Below are 19,255 nucleotides of genomic sequence, written 5' to 3' on the forward strand. Positions count from 1 at the left end.
TGATATTGCTAAGGAATAAGTGCCACCAGAGTTATATTTTACACAGTTTGCATGCAATCTATCCAAGACCAGGTTAAAGACCACAGTCCATCCTTAAAAAAAAAAGGCAAAGAAATATTAAATAGTATCTTCACAATAAAAGTACATAATATTTCTACAAGGCATACTAGTTTGGAGTGGGGAAGGAAGCTGAGAAAATAACATAACCATCTTCTCTATTTCATCTCTCTGCTGCTGCTGCTAAGTCACTTCAGTCGTGTCCGACTCTGTGCGACCCCATAGATGGCAGCCCACCAGGCTCCCCCATCCCTGGGATTCTCCAGGCAAGAACACTGGAGTGGGTTGCCATTGCCTTTTCCGATTATGTCTCTCTAAAAGGTGTTAAAACAAGGTGGAACAAGAAAATAGGAGGGTTGCTGGCTTTAATTGGTACAGATGATCCCTGTTGCAAAATATTTAACTGGTGCTACATAATCTCTGTTTGTTTCCAAGGCAAACCATTCAATATCACAGTAATCCAAGTCTATGCCCCAACCAGTAACGCTGAAGAAGCTGAAGTTGAACGGTTCTATGAAGACCTGCAAGACCTTTTAGAACTAACACCCAAAGATGTCCTTTTCATGATAGGGGACTTATAATGCAAAAGTAGGAAGTCAAGAAATACCTGGAGTAACAGGCAAATTTGGCCTTGGAATACAGAATGAAGCAGGGCAAAGTCTAATAGAGTTTTGCCAAGAAAATGCACTGGTCATAGAAAACACCCTCTTCCAACAACACAAGAGAAGATACTACACATGGACATCACCAAATGGTCAACACCAAAATCAGACTGATTATATTCTTTGCAGCCAAAGATGGAGAAGCTCTATATAGTCAGCAAAAATAAGACCAGGAGCTGACTGTGGCTCAGACCATGAACTCCTTATTGCCAAATTCAGACTGAAATTGAAGAAAGTAGGGAAAACCACTAGACCATTCAGGTATGACCTAAATCAAATCCCTTATGATTATACAGTAGAAGTGAGAAATAGATTTAAGGGACTAGATCTGATAGATAGAGTGCCTGATGAACTATGGACTGAGGTTCATGACATTGTACAGGAGACAGGGATCAAGACCATCCCCATGGAAAAGAAATGCAAAAAAGCAAAATGGCTGTCTGGGGAGGCCTTACAAATAGCTGTGAGAAGAAGAGAAGCAAAAAGCAAAGGAGAAAAGGAAAGATATAAGCATCTGAATGCAGAGTTCCAAAGAATAGCAAGAAGAGATAAGAAAGCCTTCCTTAGCAATCGATGCAAAGAAATGGAGGAAAACAACAGAATGGGAAAGACTAGGGATCTCTTCAAGAAAATTAGAGATACCAAGGGAACATTTCATGCAAAGATGGGCTCGATAAAGGACAGAAATGGTATGGACCTAACAGAAGCAGAAGATATTAAGAAGCGATGGCAAGAATACACAGAAGAATTGTACAAAAAAGATCTTCATGACCCAGATAATCACGATGGTGTGATCACTCACCTAGAGCCAGACATCCTGGAATGTGAAGTCAAGTGGGCATTAGAAAGCATCACTACAAACAAAGCTAGTGGAGGTGATGGAATTCCAGTTGAGCTATTTCAAATTCTGAAAGATGATGCTGTGAAAGTGCTGCACTCAATATGCCAGGAAATTTGGAAAACTCAGCAGTGGCCACAGGACTGGAAAAGGTCGGTTTTCATTCCAATCCCAAAGAAAGGCAATGCCAAAGAATGCTCAAACTACCGCACAATTGCACTCATCTCACACGCTAGTAAAGTAATGCTCAAAATTCTCCAAGCCAGGCTTCAGCAATATGTGAACCGTGAACTTCCTGATGTTCAAGCTGGTTTTAGAAAAGACAGAGGAACCAGAGATCAAATTGCCAACATCAGCTGGATCATGGAGAAAGCAAGAGAGTTCCAGAAAAACATCTATTTCTGCTTTATTGACTATGCCAAAGCCTTTGACTGTGTGGATCACAATAAACTGTGGAAAATTCTGAAAGAGATGGGAATACCAGACCACCTGACCTGCCTCTTGAGAAATCTGTAAGCAGGTCAGGAAGCAACAGTTAGAACTGGCCATGGAACAACAGACTGATTTCAGATAGGGAAAGGAGTATGTCAAGGCTGTATATTGTCACCCTGCTTATTTAACTTATATGCAGAGTACATCATGAGAAATGCTGGACTGGAGGAAACACAAGCTGAAATCAAGATTGCCGGGAGAAATATCAATAACCTCAAATATGCATATGACACCACCCTTATGGCAGAAAGTGAAGAGGAACTAAAAAGCCTCTTGATGAAAGTAAAAGTGGAGAGTGAAAAAGTTGGCTTAAAGCTCAACATTCAGAAAACGAAGATCATGGCATCCGGTCCCACCACTTCATGGGAAATAGATGGGGAAACAGTGGAAACAGTGTCAGACTTTATTTTTTTGGGCTCCAAAATCACTGCAGATGGTGACTGCAGCCATGAAATTAAAAGACACTTACTCCTTGGAAGGAAAGTTATGACCAACCTAGACAGCATATTGAAAAGCAGAGACATTACTTTGCCAACAAAGGTCCATCCTGTCAAGGCTATGGTTTTTCCAGTGGTCATGTATGGATGTGAGAGTTGGACTGTGAAGAAAGCTGAGCGCCGAAGAATTGATGCTTTTGAACTGTGGTGTTGGAGAAGACTCTTGAGAGTCCCTTGGACTGCAAGGAGATCCAACCAGTCCATTCTGAAGGAGATCAGCCCTGGGATTTCTTTGGAAGGAATGATGCTAAAGCTGAAATTGCAGTACTTTGGCCACCTCATGTGAAGAGTTGACTCATTGGAAAAGTCTCTGATGCTGGGAGGGATTGGGGGCAGGAAAAGAAGGGGATGACAGAGGATGAGATGGCTGGATGGCATCACTGACTCGATGGGCGTGAGTCTCAGTGAACTCCGGGAGTTGGTGATGGACAGGGAGGCCTGGCGTGCTGCGATTCATGGGGTCACAAAGAGTCGGGCACGACTGAGCGACTGAACTGAACTGAACTCAAATCAAATTTGTGAGCATGTTGTTGTGTTATACTGGAAGATATAAACCTGAAAATTGAGATACTGATGTGACTGATTCAATTTAATAATTGAGTATGAAATCTGCTTTCCGTTTTCCTTTCAAGCAGTTGACATGAGTCTCATTACGCTCCTGTAAAGCTTTTAGTTTTCACCAATAGTTGTGTTATTAATGAAGAAAATCTGAAACTTCTCATTCAATCTTTTTTATATACAATATTTTTAAATAGGAAACTTATTCAAAAATGACATACTTTTTGTCCCTCATTTATTGACACCCTAAACATGTCTTAAGCATTCCTAATGGGTGGCCCCACAGGAAGAAAGAGGTATTGGGGCACAGAGGGTCCAGATGCCTTTAAGGGACATGCCCACCCAGCACAGCTGCGGGGTAAGAACATAAAACCTCTCTCCATCATTGGAATAGAGATATGGAAGCACAGGAAGGAGAAGAAAATAAAATCCATGCAGGTAGGCACTGCAGGAAAGCTGTGTGGGCACAACTGAGAATGAGAGTTAAGAGGAGAAGTTTCAGCACAGCTACTGAAGTGTGGGAAAGCTGGCTGAAGAAAAAAGATTTGAATATATGAAGCTATAAGGAAAATATTAAATCCTCTTTAAAATTCTTAGAGGAACAGAAATGAAGTTTGGAATTACATTTAATTCTTCCTCTGCTGAACTGTCTTTCTTTTGAGACAAGATTTTTTTCATGCATTCAGTCAACTTGTCATTTACTCAATAAATGTATATGGATCAACTATCAGGTTCCAGGTCTGTTCTTGGCACTGAAGATACAATGATGAATAAAACAAACAAAACTCTCCTTGCCTGTGGAGCTAACATCTTAGTGGAGAGAGACAAACACACAAATCACTAACATCATTTAGTATGTCAGATGGTGATTATACTATAATACTATAGAGAAGTACTATACTTTATAGTGGAGCTTCCCCAGTGGTCAGTGGTAAAGAATCCACCTGCAATGCAGGAGACACACAGGAGCCACAGGTTCGATTCCTGGGTTGGGAAGATAGAAGAAAATGGCAACTTACTCCAGTATTCTTGCCTGGAAAATCCCATGGACAGAGGAGCCTGGTGCGACAGTCCTTGGGGTTGCAGAGTTGGACATAACGTAGCGACTAAAAACACAACATGCTTTATGGTATAGTATAGGGTACTGCGTGCTGCACTGTGCTTAGTCCCTCAGTCATGTCTGACTCTTTATGACCCCATGGACTGCAGCCTGCCAGGCTCCTCTGTCCATGGGGATTCTCCAGGAAAGAATACTGGAGTGGGTTCCCATGCCCTCCTCCAGGGGATCTTGCCAACCCAGGGGTCTAACCCAAGTCTCCTGCATTGTAGGCAGATTCTTTACCATCTGAGCCACCAGGGAAACCCAAGAATACCGGAGTGGGTAGCCTATCCCTTCTCCAGGGGATCTTCCTGACTCAGGAATCAAAGCAGGGTCTCCTCTATTATAGGCAGATTCCTTACCAGCTAAGCTACCAGGAAAGTATTACAGAGGAAAATAAAGCAGGAAGCACTGGGGAGGTTGAAAAGTTAAATAGGATATTAAGGAAAATCTAATGTAAGCCTTCTTAGGGAAGATACTTTTGAACAAAGACCTGAAGTGAGTTGAGTAACCCAGTAAGCATTTCAAGAAGAAGTAACAACCACTAAGACCCTGGATGAGGATGTGTTAGAGGGAAAATTTTCTTCCTCCATTTGGTTAAGACAAACTTGCATTCTAGATATAGGTATTGACAGATATAAGATAGATCATTATTCTTCAAATTGTGGGTTGCTGCTGCTGCTGCTGCTGCTAAGTCACTTCAGTCGTGTCCGACTCTGCGCGACCCCATAGACAGCAACCCACCAGGCTTCCCCGTCCCTGGGATTCTCCAGGCAAGAACACTGGAGTGGGTTGCCATTTCCTTCCCCAATACATGAAAGTGAAAAGTGAAAGTGAAGTCGCTCAGTCATGTCCGACTCTAGAGACCCCATGGACTGCAGCCTACCAGGCTCCTCCGTCCATGGGATTTTCTAGGCAAAAGTACTGGAGTGAGGTGCCATTGCCTTCTCTGAAATTGTGGGTTACTACTCATTAATAGACAAAATGATTGATTTCATTGATCAATACCACAACTTTTAAAAATACGGTAGAAAAAAATGAGAAGATAACAGAGAACGCCATGGTGTTGTTTTGAATTTAAAATGTTATTCAGTAGTGTGTGTATTTGTGTTTGTATGTGAGAGACAGCAGCTTTGAGTGTAGTGAGTTGTGGTATAAAATATACTGGGTTGATCAAAAAGTTCATTCAGGTTTTTCCATTACGTCTTATGGAAAAACCCAAACAAACTTTTGGTCAACCCAATATTTCTTAGTATGGATCTGTCAAAAAATGTTTCAGAAATATGGAAGTTGCCTGTGCTTCCCTTCTAGGAATTAAAATTCTTAGTTTTATTTCTATCTTCAGAATAGTGATTCTCAATTGAAGTGAACTCTCCCACAAGTAGGAAAAGGAAGACATTTCAGAATCATCTAGGATGTACTACCTCCCACCCAGAAATTCTTATATTTTCTCATTCTGACAAAGAATCACTTTCAAGATCGATCCATCACAAACACTGAAAGCTGTTTGTCTCAACTTCCTGCTAAGCAGAGGCTTAACCATTCTAGATTGTCCTGGCGACTGGCTGGGCTAAATCTAGCCTCCCTGTCACAGACATCATTGCCAATGAGGGTCTGAGCCCACAGACTCAAGGCTGTGATCAGCACTTTCCCAGAGAATGATAAGCATCACTTCAGAAAAGCTGAGATGGAAGGGCTACTGCTGCCTGACCTCTCTGAGTGCACACCTGTGCAGGCACGGTCTTTCATGTATCACAGTCTACATCTGAAGAATAGAGAAGGTCTCAATTCATGTCTAGGTCTCTATTTTGGGGAAAGGAGAAGTATTGAAAATATTCACATGCATATGAAAGATTGAATTTGTTTTACTTCGTGCCGAGTTTATCTTGTGATTTCAATTGCAAGCCCATTTGTTGTTTTTGGAACAATAAACAGCAACTTGTACACATTAAATTGCCCCTTACTCCTTTGCTACGAAACAAAATGTCCATCCTAATGGGCTGAGTACCTGTACTCTTTATGAACCTTTACCTACTACCAGCTTCACAAAGTCTGTATTAACCATTCTACTTTATTTTCTGTCGGTGTATCATTATCATCTTTTGTGCTAAGTTGCTTCAGTCGTGTCCAATTCTTTGCAACCCTATGGACTGTAGCCCTCCAGGCTCCACCATTCATGGGATTCTCCAGGCAAGAATACTGGATTGGGTTGCCATGCTCTCCTCCAGGGGATCTTCCAGACCCAGGGATTGAACCCACATCTCTTGAGTCTCCTGCATTGGCGGGAGAGTTCTTTACCACTAGTGCCACCTGGGAATGGTTACAAATATTCAATGAGTTTCCAGCTCTAAAGTGATACTGTTTAGTATTCCCAAAAGTGAAACTTGGGTGGTATATCTTGTACATACATAAATCACAAGCTCTGGATCAAGATTTTATTTATATTCTGTAGACTTCTTGCAATGTTGTATGTTATCGCCATCTACAGGACCAAAATTTATCTAGTTCCCCATGCTTTTCCAAAAATGTTTTTAAAAATATGAAGTAATAGCTCATATGATATTGTTGTACGATATAAAGAACGGGCTTCCCTGGTGGCTCAGTGGTAAAGAATCTACCTACAATGCAGGAGCCACAGAAGACGTGGGTTTGATCCCTGGTTTGGCAAGAAACCCTAGAGGAGGGCATGGCAATCCACTCCAGTATTCTTGTCTGGAGAATCCCTGGACAGGGGAACCCAGTGGGCTACAGTCCACAGGGCTGCAAAGAATCGGACATGACTGAAGTGACTGAGCATACACACAAGTAAAGACCAAAGTCATAGATCTAATCTCTTGAAAGGACTGTTCCATTCTCAGGTACAATTCCATATGCATTAGCAACCCTGCATCATGACTGACCACACTAGCACCTGAAGAAAAATAACTTCAACATGTGTTCTGCTAAGGTGTCAATAACAGTATCACAGATTAATTAGCCCTGTGAATAACTATCAGCTAATGTACGCTCACATAGTGGGACTGAGCAGTCCTATTAATTTTAAAGGTTTAATTATGTTCTATTGTGGGTAGCATTAATGGTGTAAGAGCCAAAAATAGATTCATATATAATTTTATAATCTAAATCTAGAAAATAAATATAAGAAACATTACAGATTGAAGGTTCTAATCCTGAAAAACAAATATCAGACACATAGGTAGATCTTTCCCCTATCAGCTAAATAAATTTTGGCTATGAGAAAAAATTAGGAATAAAACCCTATGTAGTAAAATCAATAATACTAAATGTTTGAAGTACACACTAAATCTTACAGTTATGTGGGTGAAGCACTTATGTATTGTTTTATCCATTCAGTGAGTGAAGCAAGCAATAAATGGTTTGGTAAGACTACTATATTACTAAATTAAATAGAGATTTATGTATGAGGATCCATATTTGTACTTAGATTAAAAAATATTTGTGAATACATTTCTCTAATTTTGTACATTCAAGTGTTCACTATTAGAGGCTGTATTTCTAAACAATCAAATGGAATAAAGGAAAAGCTGTACAGTTTCTTGAATTGAAAAACTTTAAAATATGAAATTGCAGCATAAATTTCCCAACAAATGTAACATATTTTATAGAAAAAGTGCATATTTTATCTTCCTGAAATAATTTGCTTCTCATTTTAAATTGATCATGGAAGGATTTCCAGAGTTTCTTGAAAAATAAAATGTAAAAGGACATGGAACAATGGGACATACCTGGTGTATGAAAAATGAAATTATAATACATTTCCATGTACAATGCCTTTGAAATCATGATGTCTGCTTGATATTGTCTCTGCTAGAGACAAAAGTATACAAAATTTCTGTCCTTAAATACCGTCTCCACTTTTGAAAACAAAACCCATCTGGCCTCCTTTGAGAACCATCCTCTCCTCCCAAACCCTCAATGCTTTCATCCAACAAAATTCATATATCTTAATCAGATCCTATAGTGCTATAAACAGCTGGCCTCAGATTATGATACATACTTCAAATTACAAAGAAATAGAGGAAGTTACATATGTATAATCAAAACCCATTGACTCATAAGCAGATTTCCTCCCCCCACAGACATTACCCTAACTCAGAGGAATTCATTATTGTCTCATCAACCAAGTCCTGATGAAACAATCTTCTTACAAAGGCAAATGCGTATTGGCGGGGGTGGGGGACAGGTGTTGTTTGGGGACGTCTTTCCCTTCATCCCACCTGACACTAAGTTTTTCTGGGAAGATAGTCTATCGTATTTGCTTTCGTTAAAGAAATTTTATTGCATTCTTGAAAACATGAAATTTAACTTATTCCTGCCTCTAAGGAGGTAAGGATACCTGAGGGACTGTTAAGATGAAATTAAACTGTGTTCATAAAGATGATATCAATTGATATAGATTATCAACGTCCTAGAACACAATAAAATAAAAGAATAAAATACTTCTAAACAAACACAGTCTCTCACTGGTGATTTGGCAAGAAATTCAGTATCTCATTATTCTTAAGAGTCGTTGTTATAAGTATTCTTTTTTTCTCTGCATACTAGAGTAGTTATATTAAGTACATATCAAACTAAGTTGATGTGGACTTTATAAAACATTCTGGAAGTTAGATTTTTAAATAAATCCCTGAGACCAGCTAACTTATTTAATAGTTGATTCTAATTTATTTAAAAGAAAAAAGTACGATTTGGATCTATTCTAGGTCTTGAATTCAAGATAAATGAGAATATGCTAAAATGAAAAACTTAAAATCAAATATCACCCTTGAAAAAATGTGCTAGGCTGGGTTCAGTCCTCACATCTTCACTTACTAAGTAAGTACACAGCCTTTGGCAAGGCTTTACTCTTCTCAATGTCTTGGTTGTCTGTAAGTTGTGAACAATAGTAACACTCACCTTCTAAGGTCGTTCTGAGGATTAAAACAACTGATGTGATCCTTGATTTCTCATTTTTTATCTCCCTTATGTCCAATTCATCATGGGGTCCTGTTTGTCTTCCTCTAAATATACCTTGAGGCCCTCCACTTCCCTCTGTCTTCTCTGTGCCCCCATCTGTAAATTAACAGATAAGAGAGAATATAAATAACTTGAGGGTATTGCTTTTGCTATTGAAAGAAATTTACCAACTCAATGAATAAACACTATAATAGCGGGTAGCATTCAAATGGATTTTATCACGCAATTATATTCTTTGAGATCTTAGGAAGAAAAGTTTAAATCGATGGAGACATTTGAGTTTCATTTGTAAAAACTGCAGAAATAATAGAATAGTGGATAACAAATCTTCATTCCTTTCTCAGTGCTCTCTACTGAACTCCACAGGTAAATTTCCCACAGATAGGCACAATATTCCCCTTAACACAGAAACACACACACACGTTAACATGCAGCTGAACAAATGGTAGGTGGTCAAATATTTGTTGAATTGAATTGATTTTGATAGAAATATAAGAGACAATATTACAAAGAAAGAAGATTGAAGATTTGTTATCCAAAGCCTCATAAATGATTGCACAATAGCTTGGATCATTAATTAATTAGTGACCCTAAACAGCTAATCCATAGAAATAACTATCTAGAAAAAAAAAAAACCACAAGTTATTTCATTGCAGGGGATCTCTCATGTGCTTTTAATATAATGTGAAGCAGTGGAAATGTTCTTGGATGGGCGGGAAAGTTGAAAATGGCAGTGGGGTTGAAAATATTTCTAGACTTGATTAGAGCAAAGAAGAGATTGTCACAACACAGAAAGAAGAAAAATAATAAAGAGAGACTGTGTCAGACAGAAGTAGAATCAAGTGACTAGATTGGACATGTTGGGGTAAAATGCAATTTCAACTACAGAAAAGAAGAAGAGCTCAGGGAAAAGCAGATATTGCAGAAGGCAAACGAGAGGGAAAGAAGTTTGGGGAGTTTGCATCTACAATCAAGTACTCAAAACATCCTACTTATTCCTTCGTAATACAATAGAAAAGAACATGCTTCAGTTTTAAAACTAAATCTTTGATTTTAAGGAGTTAGCAAACTATGCTCTAAAAGTTACAGTTAGAAAAAAAGATTTAAGAGATATATATACTCTCATGGTTATTACAGTATTATTCACAATAGCCAATACATGCAAACAACCTAAATGTCCATGAATGAACAAATGGATAAGGAAGATGTGAGATGGATGGATGGGTAGACAGACAGATAGATAGACAGACAGACAGATAGATGTGCATTTGTGCTCAGTCATGTCCAGCTCTTTGCAACTCCATGGACTGCAGCCCACCAGGTTCCTCTGTCCATGGGATTTTCCAGGCAAGAATACTGGAGTGGGTTGCCATCTCCATCTGTAGGGGATCTTCCCCACAGATCCCCACTTGGGGATCAACCCCAAGTCTCTTGTGTCTCCTGCATTGGCAGGCGGATTCTTAACCATTGATCTATCTGGGAGGCATAGATAGATAGATTGATTGGTGGCAGTGGTTTAGTTGCTAAGGCGTGTCCGACTCTTGCGATCCCATAGACAGAGGAGCCTGGCAGGCTACAGTCCATGGGATTTTCCAGGCAAGAATACTGGAGTGGGTCGCCATTTCCTTCTCCAGGGGATCTTCCAAACCCAGGAATCGAACCTAGGTCTCCTGCATTGTAGGAGGACTCTTTACCTACTGAGGAGTATTATTCATCTATGAGAAAGAAGGATATCCTGCCATTTGCAACAATATAGATGCACCTAGAGCACATTATGATAATGAGCTAAGTCAGACAGAGAAAAACAAGTACTTATATGAATCACTTACATGTGGAATCTAAAAAAGCCAAACCTGTAAAAACTGAGTAAAATTGTAGTTACCAGGGAGTTGGAGAGTAAGTTAGATGTTGTTTAAGAGTATAAACTTAAAAGTAGTAAATAAGCCATAGAAATCTAATGCACAGTATAATGAATTTAGACAACAATATTATACTATAATCATCAAACTTACTAACAGACTAGAACTTAATTATTCCAACCACTGAAATGAAAGGATAATTATGTAATATGACAAAGGTGAAAAATATCACAATAACAATCATAATACATAAATTTATCACCAGTTGCATACCTTAAACTTATACAATGTCATACATCAAACTTATTTAATAAAAAATTCACATGAATACCCAATAAGTTATGAAAATAAATCATTTTTTAACATTTATATTTGAAAGAAAAAGAGATCTAGATAAACAGCAATTCAGATATCTTAAAGGTAAAGTAAAATGTGCATTTTAGACACAAAAACTTTCAGCAACACCTAAACATCTCTGTGGTTTCTCAGAAATTTTATAGAATAAAATATCCTATATATAGACAGTGTGTATAGAACTGAATAATTTCTAAAAATTCCCACAGTTTTCACAGATAGTATCTGTGAAATATTATCTCTATTATTCCAAATAATATCTCTATTAATTTAAAACTTTCTTCTCAGGATGTCTAAGTATATCACTGCATAATAAATTTCATTTGTTATACCTTCTCAAGTGACAACAGATGTTACATCTATTTTGTGGAATGGAAAATTAAGCAGATTTTGTGGGACTTGTCCAATTTAGAGCAGTAACTCAAAACAAGTTATGATCTCAGACCTGAAGACCCAGTTTACCAGGTCTTTCTTCTCTCTGACTGCAAATAATTAAAATTAATACAATATCCAGCGACCCACTAGAATTTCACCTACTCCTTGTATATACTATTATAAAATAAGCTCCAAAAAGTGAAAAATTAAAAAATAAAGTTCATTTTTTATACACATACATTTTTATACATTTTTTTATACATTTTAAATTCATACATTAACTTCAAAAGTGTAACCCATGGGTGTTTCTAGATTAAAATACATAAAAATAGACACACACACTTGGGGGAAATAAGACTCTAAGACTGACTCTCCTCCACTCGGGCTTCTGGCAAAAGTATCAAAAACTTTAGTATTACTGATTTTATCCCCCATAGAACTGCAAGTGCATGCTCAGCCTCTCTGGTACTTCAGATATTGCAAAAGGATTACATGAGAAGCTTGTTAAACATCCAAGCACCTCAAGTGGTTCTGATCCAGGCAGTATTGGGATCCAATTTTGGAAACACTTGATCTTAGAGTTAACAACCCAGTCATAAAACAAGAAAAACACACAACCCAAGAAAATACATAGCCATCAGTGCAAGGCGGATGTTTGCTATATGGTAAGTGGTGTGGTCAGTAGAGATAGATGGCAAACATGGTCAGGGCTTGCTCCACGCAGATGGAGTTCTCCAAATTACAACTCTCCTTGAGATTTAAAGGAACCAGGCATAATTAAAAGGATGCAATGTCTGTCTTCCTTCTCCCCATAAAAAAGCCTAAGGAAAGTATCCCTCTGGCTAAAAATGAACTTAGTCTTATGAGTGATTCAGCCAAGGCTTCTACTGGATCATACTGGAAAAAAACTACTTCTAGCCTCAAAATTCATGAGCATTTAGGAAAATATTTCTCCCGTAGTCTTCCTTCGGAATATGGACCAAAAGCTGTTCTTCCCTACGATTCCCCAGTAAGTAGCTCCACACAGCTCTCAAATTCAAATGCAAATTATATTGCAATTATGCTGTAATTATTTGTGAAAATACATGAACAGAGGTACTTCAGAGACTACTGAGAGAATGACCATGGCTGAACACAAAGTGTGATGGGTGAGAAAGTGCTTCCACATCTTAGGGGCAATGAGATAAAAGGGAGAAGGGGTAAAAATGAATAAACAGCCTCCATTTCTTGTATTTTGGATAGACACAACTTAATCATGACTTTGGTGTCTTCAGTTGGCAAACAAATATAGGACAAACCAAAATACATGTATTCAGATAGCAAAGAACCAACCTGCAATGCAGGATACCTGGGTTTGATCACTGGGTCAGGAAGATCCCCTGAAGAAGGGAACGGTTACCTACTCTACTATTCTTGCCTGGGAAATCCCATGGATAGAGGAACCCGGAGGGCTACAGTCCATGGGGTCACAAAGAGTCAGACACAATTGTGCAATTAACACTTTCACTTTCAAGATACATGTATTGAACTCAAAGAGGCAGTTTTGCAAACTGCAAATCCTTTCACGTGCCAGGACAGTCTACTCCTGGGAGAAGACATCACTAAAATGAGGCAATATGAGTGTGTGTGAAATTTTCAGAAAATATCATCCTCTCCATTACTAAATCACTTCAAATTAGATAATATCCTGTGGAACACTTGAAAAGCCTGCTTTTTTAGCCTAGAATTTTACAGATGACACTGGCTGTGGAAAGAAAGAGGTAGAAGTGAAAAGAGTCTCCTGTGACCCTGATTAAGAATGATGGAGGTTATTCATGGTTGATAGATTCATTTCAGTTCAGTTGCTCAGTCATATCTGACTCTTTGCAACCCCATGGACTGCAGCAGGCCAGGCTTTCCTGTCATTACCAACTCCCAGAGCTTGCTTAAACTCATGTCCATTGAGTAGGTAATGCCATCCAACCGTCTCATCCTCTGTTGTCCCTGTCTCCTCCTGCCTTCAATCTTTCCCAGCATCAGGGTCTTTTCAGTTTTTTGCATCAGGTGGCAAAGGTATTGGAGTTCAGCTTCAGCATCAGTCCTTCCAATGAATATTCAGGACTGATACCTTTAGGATTGACTGATTGGATCTCCTTGCAGTCCAAGGGACTCTCAACAGTCTTCTCCAACACCACGGTTCAAATGCATCAATTCTTCAGTGCTCAGCTTTCTTTACAGTCCAACTCTCACATCCATACATGACCACTGGAAAAACCATAGCTTTGACTAGATGGACCTTTGCTGGCAAAGTAATGTTTCTGCTTTTTAATATGCTGTCTAGGTTGGTCATAGCTTTTCTTCCAAGAAGCAAGCATCTTTTAATTTCATGGCTGCAGTCACCATCTGCAGTGATTTTGGAGTCCAAGAAAATAAAGTCTCTCACTGTTTCCATTGTTTCCCCCATCTATTTGCCATGAAGTGCTGGCAGATTCAGTCAAAAGTAAATAAGTACCTCAGAGTGTGAAGCTCTCTGATTCAAAGTTGGCTTTAAATCTTCAAGCAAGATACTTGATGGTGTCCCCAAAACAATTCATAAGAAATTTATCATCAATTTAAAAATTCCTTTTAAAAAGGATTTTTTTTTTTTACAAATATTCCTATTAAGCATTTTTACTATAGTCATTTAACTATATTCAGTTAATTAACTATATTTCTCTCATATGTTAGGAGAATAAATAAGTATGCAATGTAGGAATTTACCTCTATATATACTGGCAAACTTTGCCTGCCATCTATCTTCTTACAAAGTACAAGGAGGTGGGTCTTTTAGTGACTGTACATCAATATCCATCTCAGTTTGCAAATGTGTCCAGTTTTCATTGCAAGGATTAGTATTAACTGCTGTACTTTAAAAAGTAAATTTGCCTATTCACTTTAGAATATTTTTTTAAGTAAAGCATGCAGGACACACCACAGTGCATGGTGAAAAATTAAATACGGTATATTATGAGAGGTTCTGCCAAAATGTCAGTCTTTTATTTTTTTTTTTTGATGACCTCTTAATGTTTAGCAATTTCTTTAAAAGGTATGGTCATTGACTTTATCCTCCTTACTTCCTGATGTTAAAGAGGTACTAAAGTAAGAGATAAGTTCAACAGAGGGTTTTTTTTTTTTTTCCATTTTGAGTGTCAAATTTCTACAAATCTCAATGAATTTCATCTCCATTCAGAAGTTAATGAGGCTAAATTAAATACCACTAAGTCAAGTCATTTCGATTTGGAAGGAAGGAGTCTTAAAGAACACCAACAACTGGTCCCAATGCGGGGAATTCTCTTCAGCTTTTCTAGTGAATGATCACCATGGCTCTATTTGAACATGAGCAGTCATGGGGAACTTACTCTCTACAGTGGACATGATGATGTGCCACCAGGTGCCCTTCAGTGAAGTGCTAACAGTAAACAGCATTCTCCAGGGATTGCCTCAACTGCACAGAGCTGCCATGCCCAGCACCATGCCTGTTTCAGATGTCCAGAGTCCATTAAGGGATGGAGGGGTAAGAAAGGCTAGCTATTGTGGCCTACCTGAAGACATTTCTGAAGGACCACTGGGCTTCCATTGAAACTCAACTTCCACTGTAAAGTCCTACTTCATTTCCCTGCTTTCCAAAGGGCACTTTTCAAAAAAAATTCCCTGCACATTATACAGTATCTCAGAGGCTGCTTCCAGGGAACTTGACCTGCAAAACTGCCTTTCTGTGCAGCCCCATCCATTGTTTGCTTTTTCTCCTGTTGGGTCCATAAAAATACACCTTCTGCATTTTCACTTAGTAATCCTTCTTCTGTTCTCAGAAACAACACAAACAGGAATTGTATATTCTGCTGTTGTTTGAAATTTTCTTTAAATTTGTTGGGATTTCTTAAAACATGCAGGAAATAATCAATTCTATGACAATAACAAGATCAATATTTATGTCAAAATATAAATTTCAATTCTTCCTCTTTAAGTATTAAAATAGAAAGTCACTATAGTGGAATATTATTAGGTCATAAAAAAGAATGAAACCTTGCAATTTGCAACATGAGTAGACCTTAAAGGTGTTACACTGAGTGAAATAAATCACACAAAGAGAGACAGATACCATGTGCTCTTCCCTATATGTGGAATCTAAAAGAAAAAAACAAGTCCAAAGATATAAAGAACAGATTGGTGGTTGCCAGGGGTAGGGGTGGAGAGTAGGTAGGCAAAATGGGTGAAGGAGGTCAAAAGGTACAAACTTCTAGTTATAAAATAAATAAATCATGGGGATGTAATGCACAGCATGGCATCTACTTGCATATATGGAAGTTGCTAAGAGAATAAAACTTAAGGTTTTTCATCAGAAGAAAACAATGTTTTACATCTATGTATGGTGACAGATGTCAACTAGACATTGTGGTGATCATTTCATAGTATATACAAATACTGAATCATTATACCTGTATACCTGAAAGAAATGAAATGTTATATGTCAATTATACACATAAGTTAATCAGCTAAATAGAAATTCACTAGAAGTTGTTGAAAAATTAATCAGCATTTTCTAAAGTATTTCTAATATATTTATACTATTGAAAGACCTATTTCATCATTTGGATCCTTCTTTTCCAGATAGATGCCACAATATTCATTTTAATAGAGTCAATATTGGGGGGCTTTGCTATTGATTGGTGTTTAAACCCAGGACATAGGAAGAGTAATATCTTGCACTGTCTAATTCTTAACTCAACCTCACCCTGTCTCTGTCTGGAGGTTTCTGATGGAGATTAATGCAACAGCAGCCACCAAATAAGGGGAAAAGTTTAACATTGTCTAAGCCAATGTCTGATAACTCTTAATATACAGCTCTAATAAAAAAAAAAAAAAAACTGGGAGAAGTTTGTATCTCTCACCTAGAGCCAGACATCTGGAATGAAAAGTCAAGTGGGCCTTAGGAAGCATCACTATGAACAAAGCTAGTGGAAGTGATGGAATTCCAGCTATTTCAAATCCTAAGAGATGATGCTGTTAAAGTGCTACACTCAATATGCCAGCAAATTTGGAAAACTCAGCAGTGTCCACAGGACTGGAAAATATCAGTTTGCATCCCAATCCTAAAGGAAGGTATGCCAAAGAATGTTCAAACTACCACACAATTGCACTCATCTCACACACTAGCAAAGTAATGCTCAAAATTCTCCAAGCAAGGGTTTCAACAGTATGTAAACTGAGAACTTCCAGTTGTTCAAGATGTTCAAGCTGGATTTAGAAAAGGCAGAAGAACCAGAGATCAAATTGCCAACATTTGTTGGATCATCGAAAAACAAAGAGAGTTCCAGAAAAAACATCTAATTCTGCATTATTGACTACACCAAAGCCTTTGACTATGTGGATCACAACAAACTGTGGAAAATTCCTAAAGAGAGGGGAATACCAGACCAACTGACCTGCCTCCTTGAAGTCTGTATGCAGGTCAAAAGACAACAGTTAGAACTGGACATGGCAAACAGACTGGATTCAAATCAGGAAAGGAATAGGTCAAGGCTGTATATTGTCACTTGTTACTTAACTGATATGCAGAGTACATCATGCAAAATGCCAGGCTGGATGAAGCACAAGCTGGAATCAAGACTGCCAGGAGAAATACCAATAACTTCAGATATGCAGATAACACCACCCTTATGGCAGAAAGTGAAGAACTAAAGAGCCTCTTGATGAAAGTGAAAGAGGAGAGTGAAAAAGTTGGCTGAAAACTCAACATTCAGAAAACGAAGATCATGGCATGTGGTCCCATCACTTCATGGCAAATAGATGGGGAAACAATGGAAACAGTGAGAGACTTTATTTTGGGGGATTCCAAAATCACTGCAGATGGTGACTGCAGCCATGAAATTAAAAGATGTTTTAATGCTCCTTGGAAGAAAAGCTATGACCAACCTAGACAGCAAATTAAAAAACAGAGACATTACTTTACTGACAAAGGTCCTTCTAGTCAAAGCTATCGTTTTTCCAGTAGTCATGTATGGATGCGAGTTGGACTATAAAGAAAGCTGAGCAGCAAAGAATTGATGCTTTTGAACTGTGGTTTTGGAGAAGGCTCTTGAGAGTCCCTTGGGCTACAAGGATATCCAACCAGTCAATCCTAAAGGATATCAGTCCCGAATATTCTTTGGAAGGACTGATGCTAAAGGTGAAAATCCAATTCTTTGGTGGCCTGATGTGAAGAGCTAACTCATTTGAAAAGACCCTGATGCTGGGAAAGACTGAAGGTGGGAGGAGAAGGGGACAACAGAGGATGAGATGGTTGGGTAGCATCACCAACTCGATGGACATGAGTTTGAGTAAGTTTCGGGAGTTACTGGTGTTAGATAGGGAGGCCTGGCGTGCTGCAGTCCATAGGGTCACAAAGAATTGGACACTGAACTGAACTGTGGCTTTAGGTAAAGCTTAATTAAGGTAATTAAGCCCCTCAGGGGCTTCCCAGAGGATTTAGTGGTAAAGACTCCACCTGCCAATGCAGGAAATGCTGTTTGATCCCTGGGTCAGGAAGATTTCCTGGAGGAAGAAATGGCAACTCACTTTAGTATTCTTGACTGAAATATTCCACAGACAGAGGAGCCTGGGGGCTACAGTCGATGGAGTAGCAGAGTTGGACATGACTGAGTGACTGAGCACACACACACACTTACCTTCCCTCAAGTATGAATCCAACACTTAGCGTCTACTACCTTCTAACTGTTAAAAAGAATAGGAACTAGATGCAAAACCTACATGCCCAATTATGAGCAGCGAGTCAAGAAATAAGTCATCCATCCAAATTTACAGAAGAGAAATAACTACGTATGGATACAAGATTTTTTTAAAGAAACAGTAATCCCACAAACTAGTAATCATGGTGAAATGGTGTCCAGAAAGTTGAGTGATCTAATTGGAGCTTCTTTTATCCTTAAAAGAAAACACTTAGGTAAGGAAGAAATCTGAAAACATTTTCTACTCGTGATTGTCTTCAAATATGAAAATATATATTAAAAAACAAAAAAAAATTCTCATTTGATTATTTTAATTTCTCCTCTCTAAAATATGTCTTCCAACTTCTCTTCTAAATGCATGTATTTTCTTTTTGTATTAAATAACTTTCCTTAAATTTACAGATATAGGTTTAAAATCTAATGACATACTTACTAGCCATGTGATCCTTGGCAAGTATCTAATGTCTGGGTCTATTTTCTTATCTTAAAAATAGAAATAATAACAACATCTACCCCAAAAGTGTATTTTGAGAATAAGTTTTCACATGTAAACTGACTCAGTGGTTAAGAGCACTTAAGCAGATGTCTATGCATTTGAAATCCAGAAAACTTACTTAACCTTGCAAGGTATCATTTTTCCCATACATGGACTGCAGATAATAACAATATTTTCTTTATAGCTATGTTGTCAGGACGAAGATCATGGCATCCGGTCCCACCACTTCATGGGAAATAGACGGGGAA

At 38.3% G+C, this 19,255-nt stretch overlaps 1 long non-coding RNA gene across 3 annotated transcripts in view; it reads right to left on the bottom strand.

The window, feature by feature from the left end:
• LOC109563719 (uncharacterized) overlaps window positions 1-19,255 on the bottom strand; it is a 273,799-nt gene that overhangs the window by 114,591 nt on the left and 139,953 nt on the right. For all 3 annotated transcript variants that reach the window (XR_011568371.1, XR_011568370.1, XR_011568372.1), the window contains one exon: window positions 9,121-9,276. This is a non-coding gene — a long non-coding RNA (uncharacterized lncRNA). The remainder of the gene's footprint in view (window positions 1-9,120; window positions 9,277-19,255) is intronic.

This window comes from Bos indicus, chromosome 9 (genome assembly GCF_029378745.1).
Source record: "Bos indicus isolate NIAB-ARS_2022 breed Sahiwal x Tharparkar chromosome 9, NIAB-ARS_B.indTharparkar_mat_pri_1.0, whole genome shotgun sequence".
Classification (NCBI taxonomy): Eukaryota; Metazoa; Chordata; class Mammalia; order Artiodactyla; family Bovidae; genus Bos; species Bos indicus.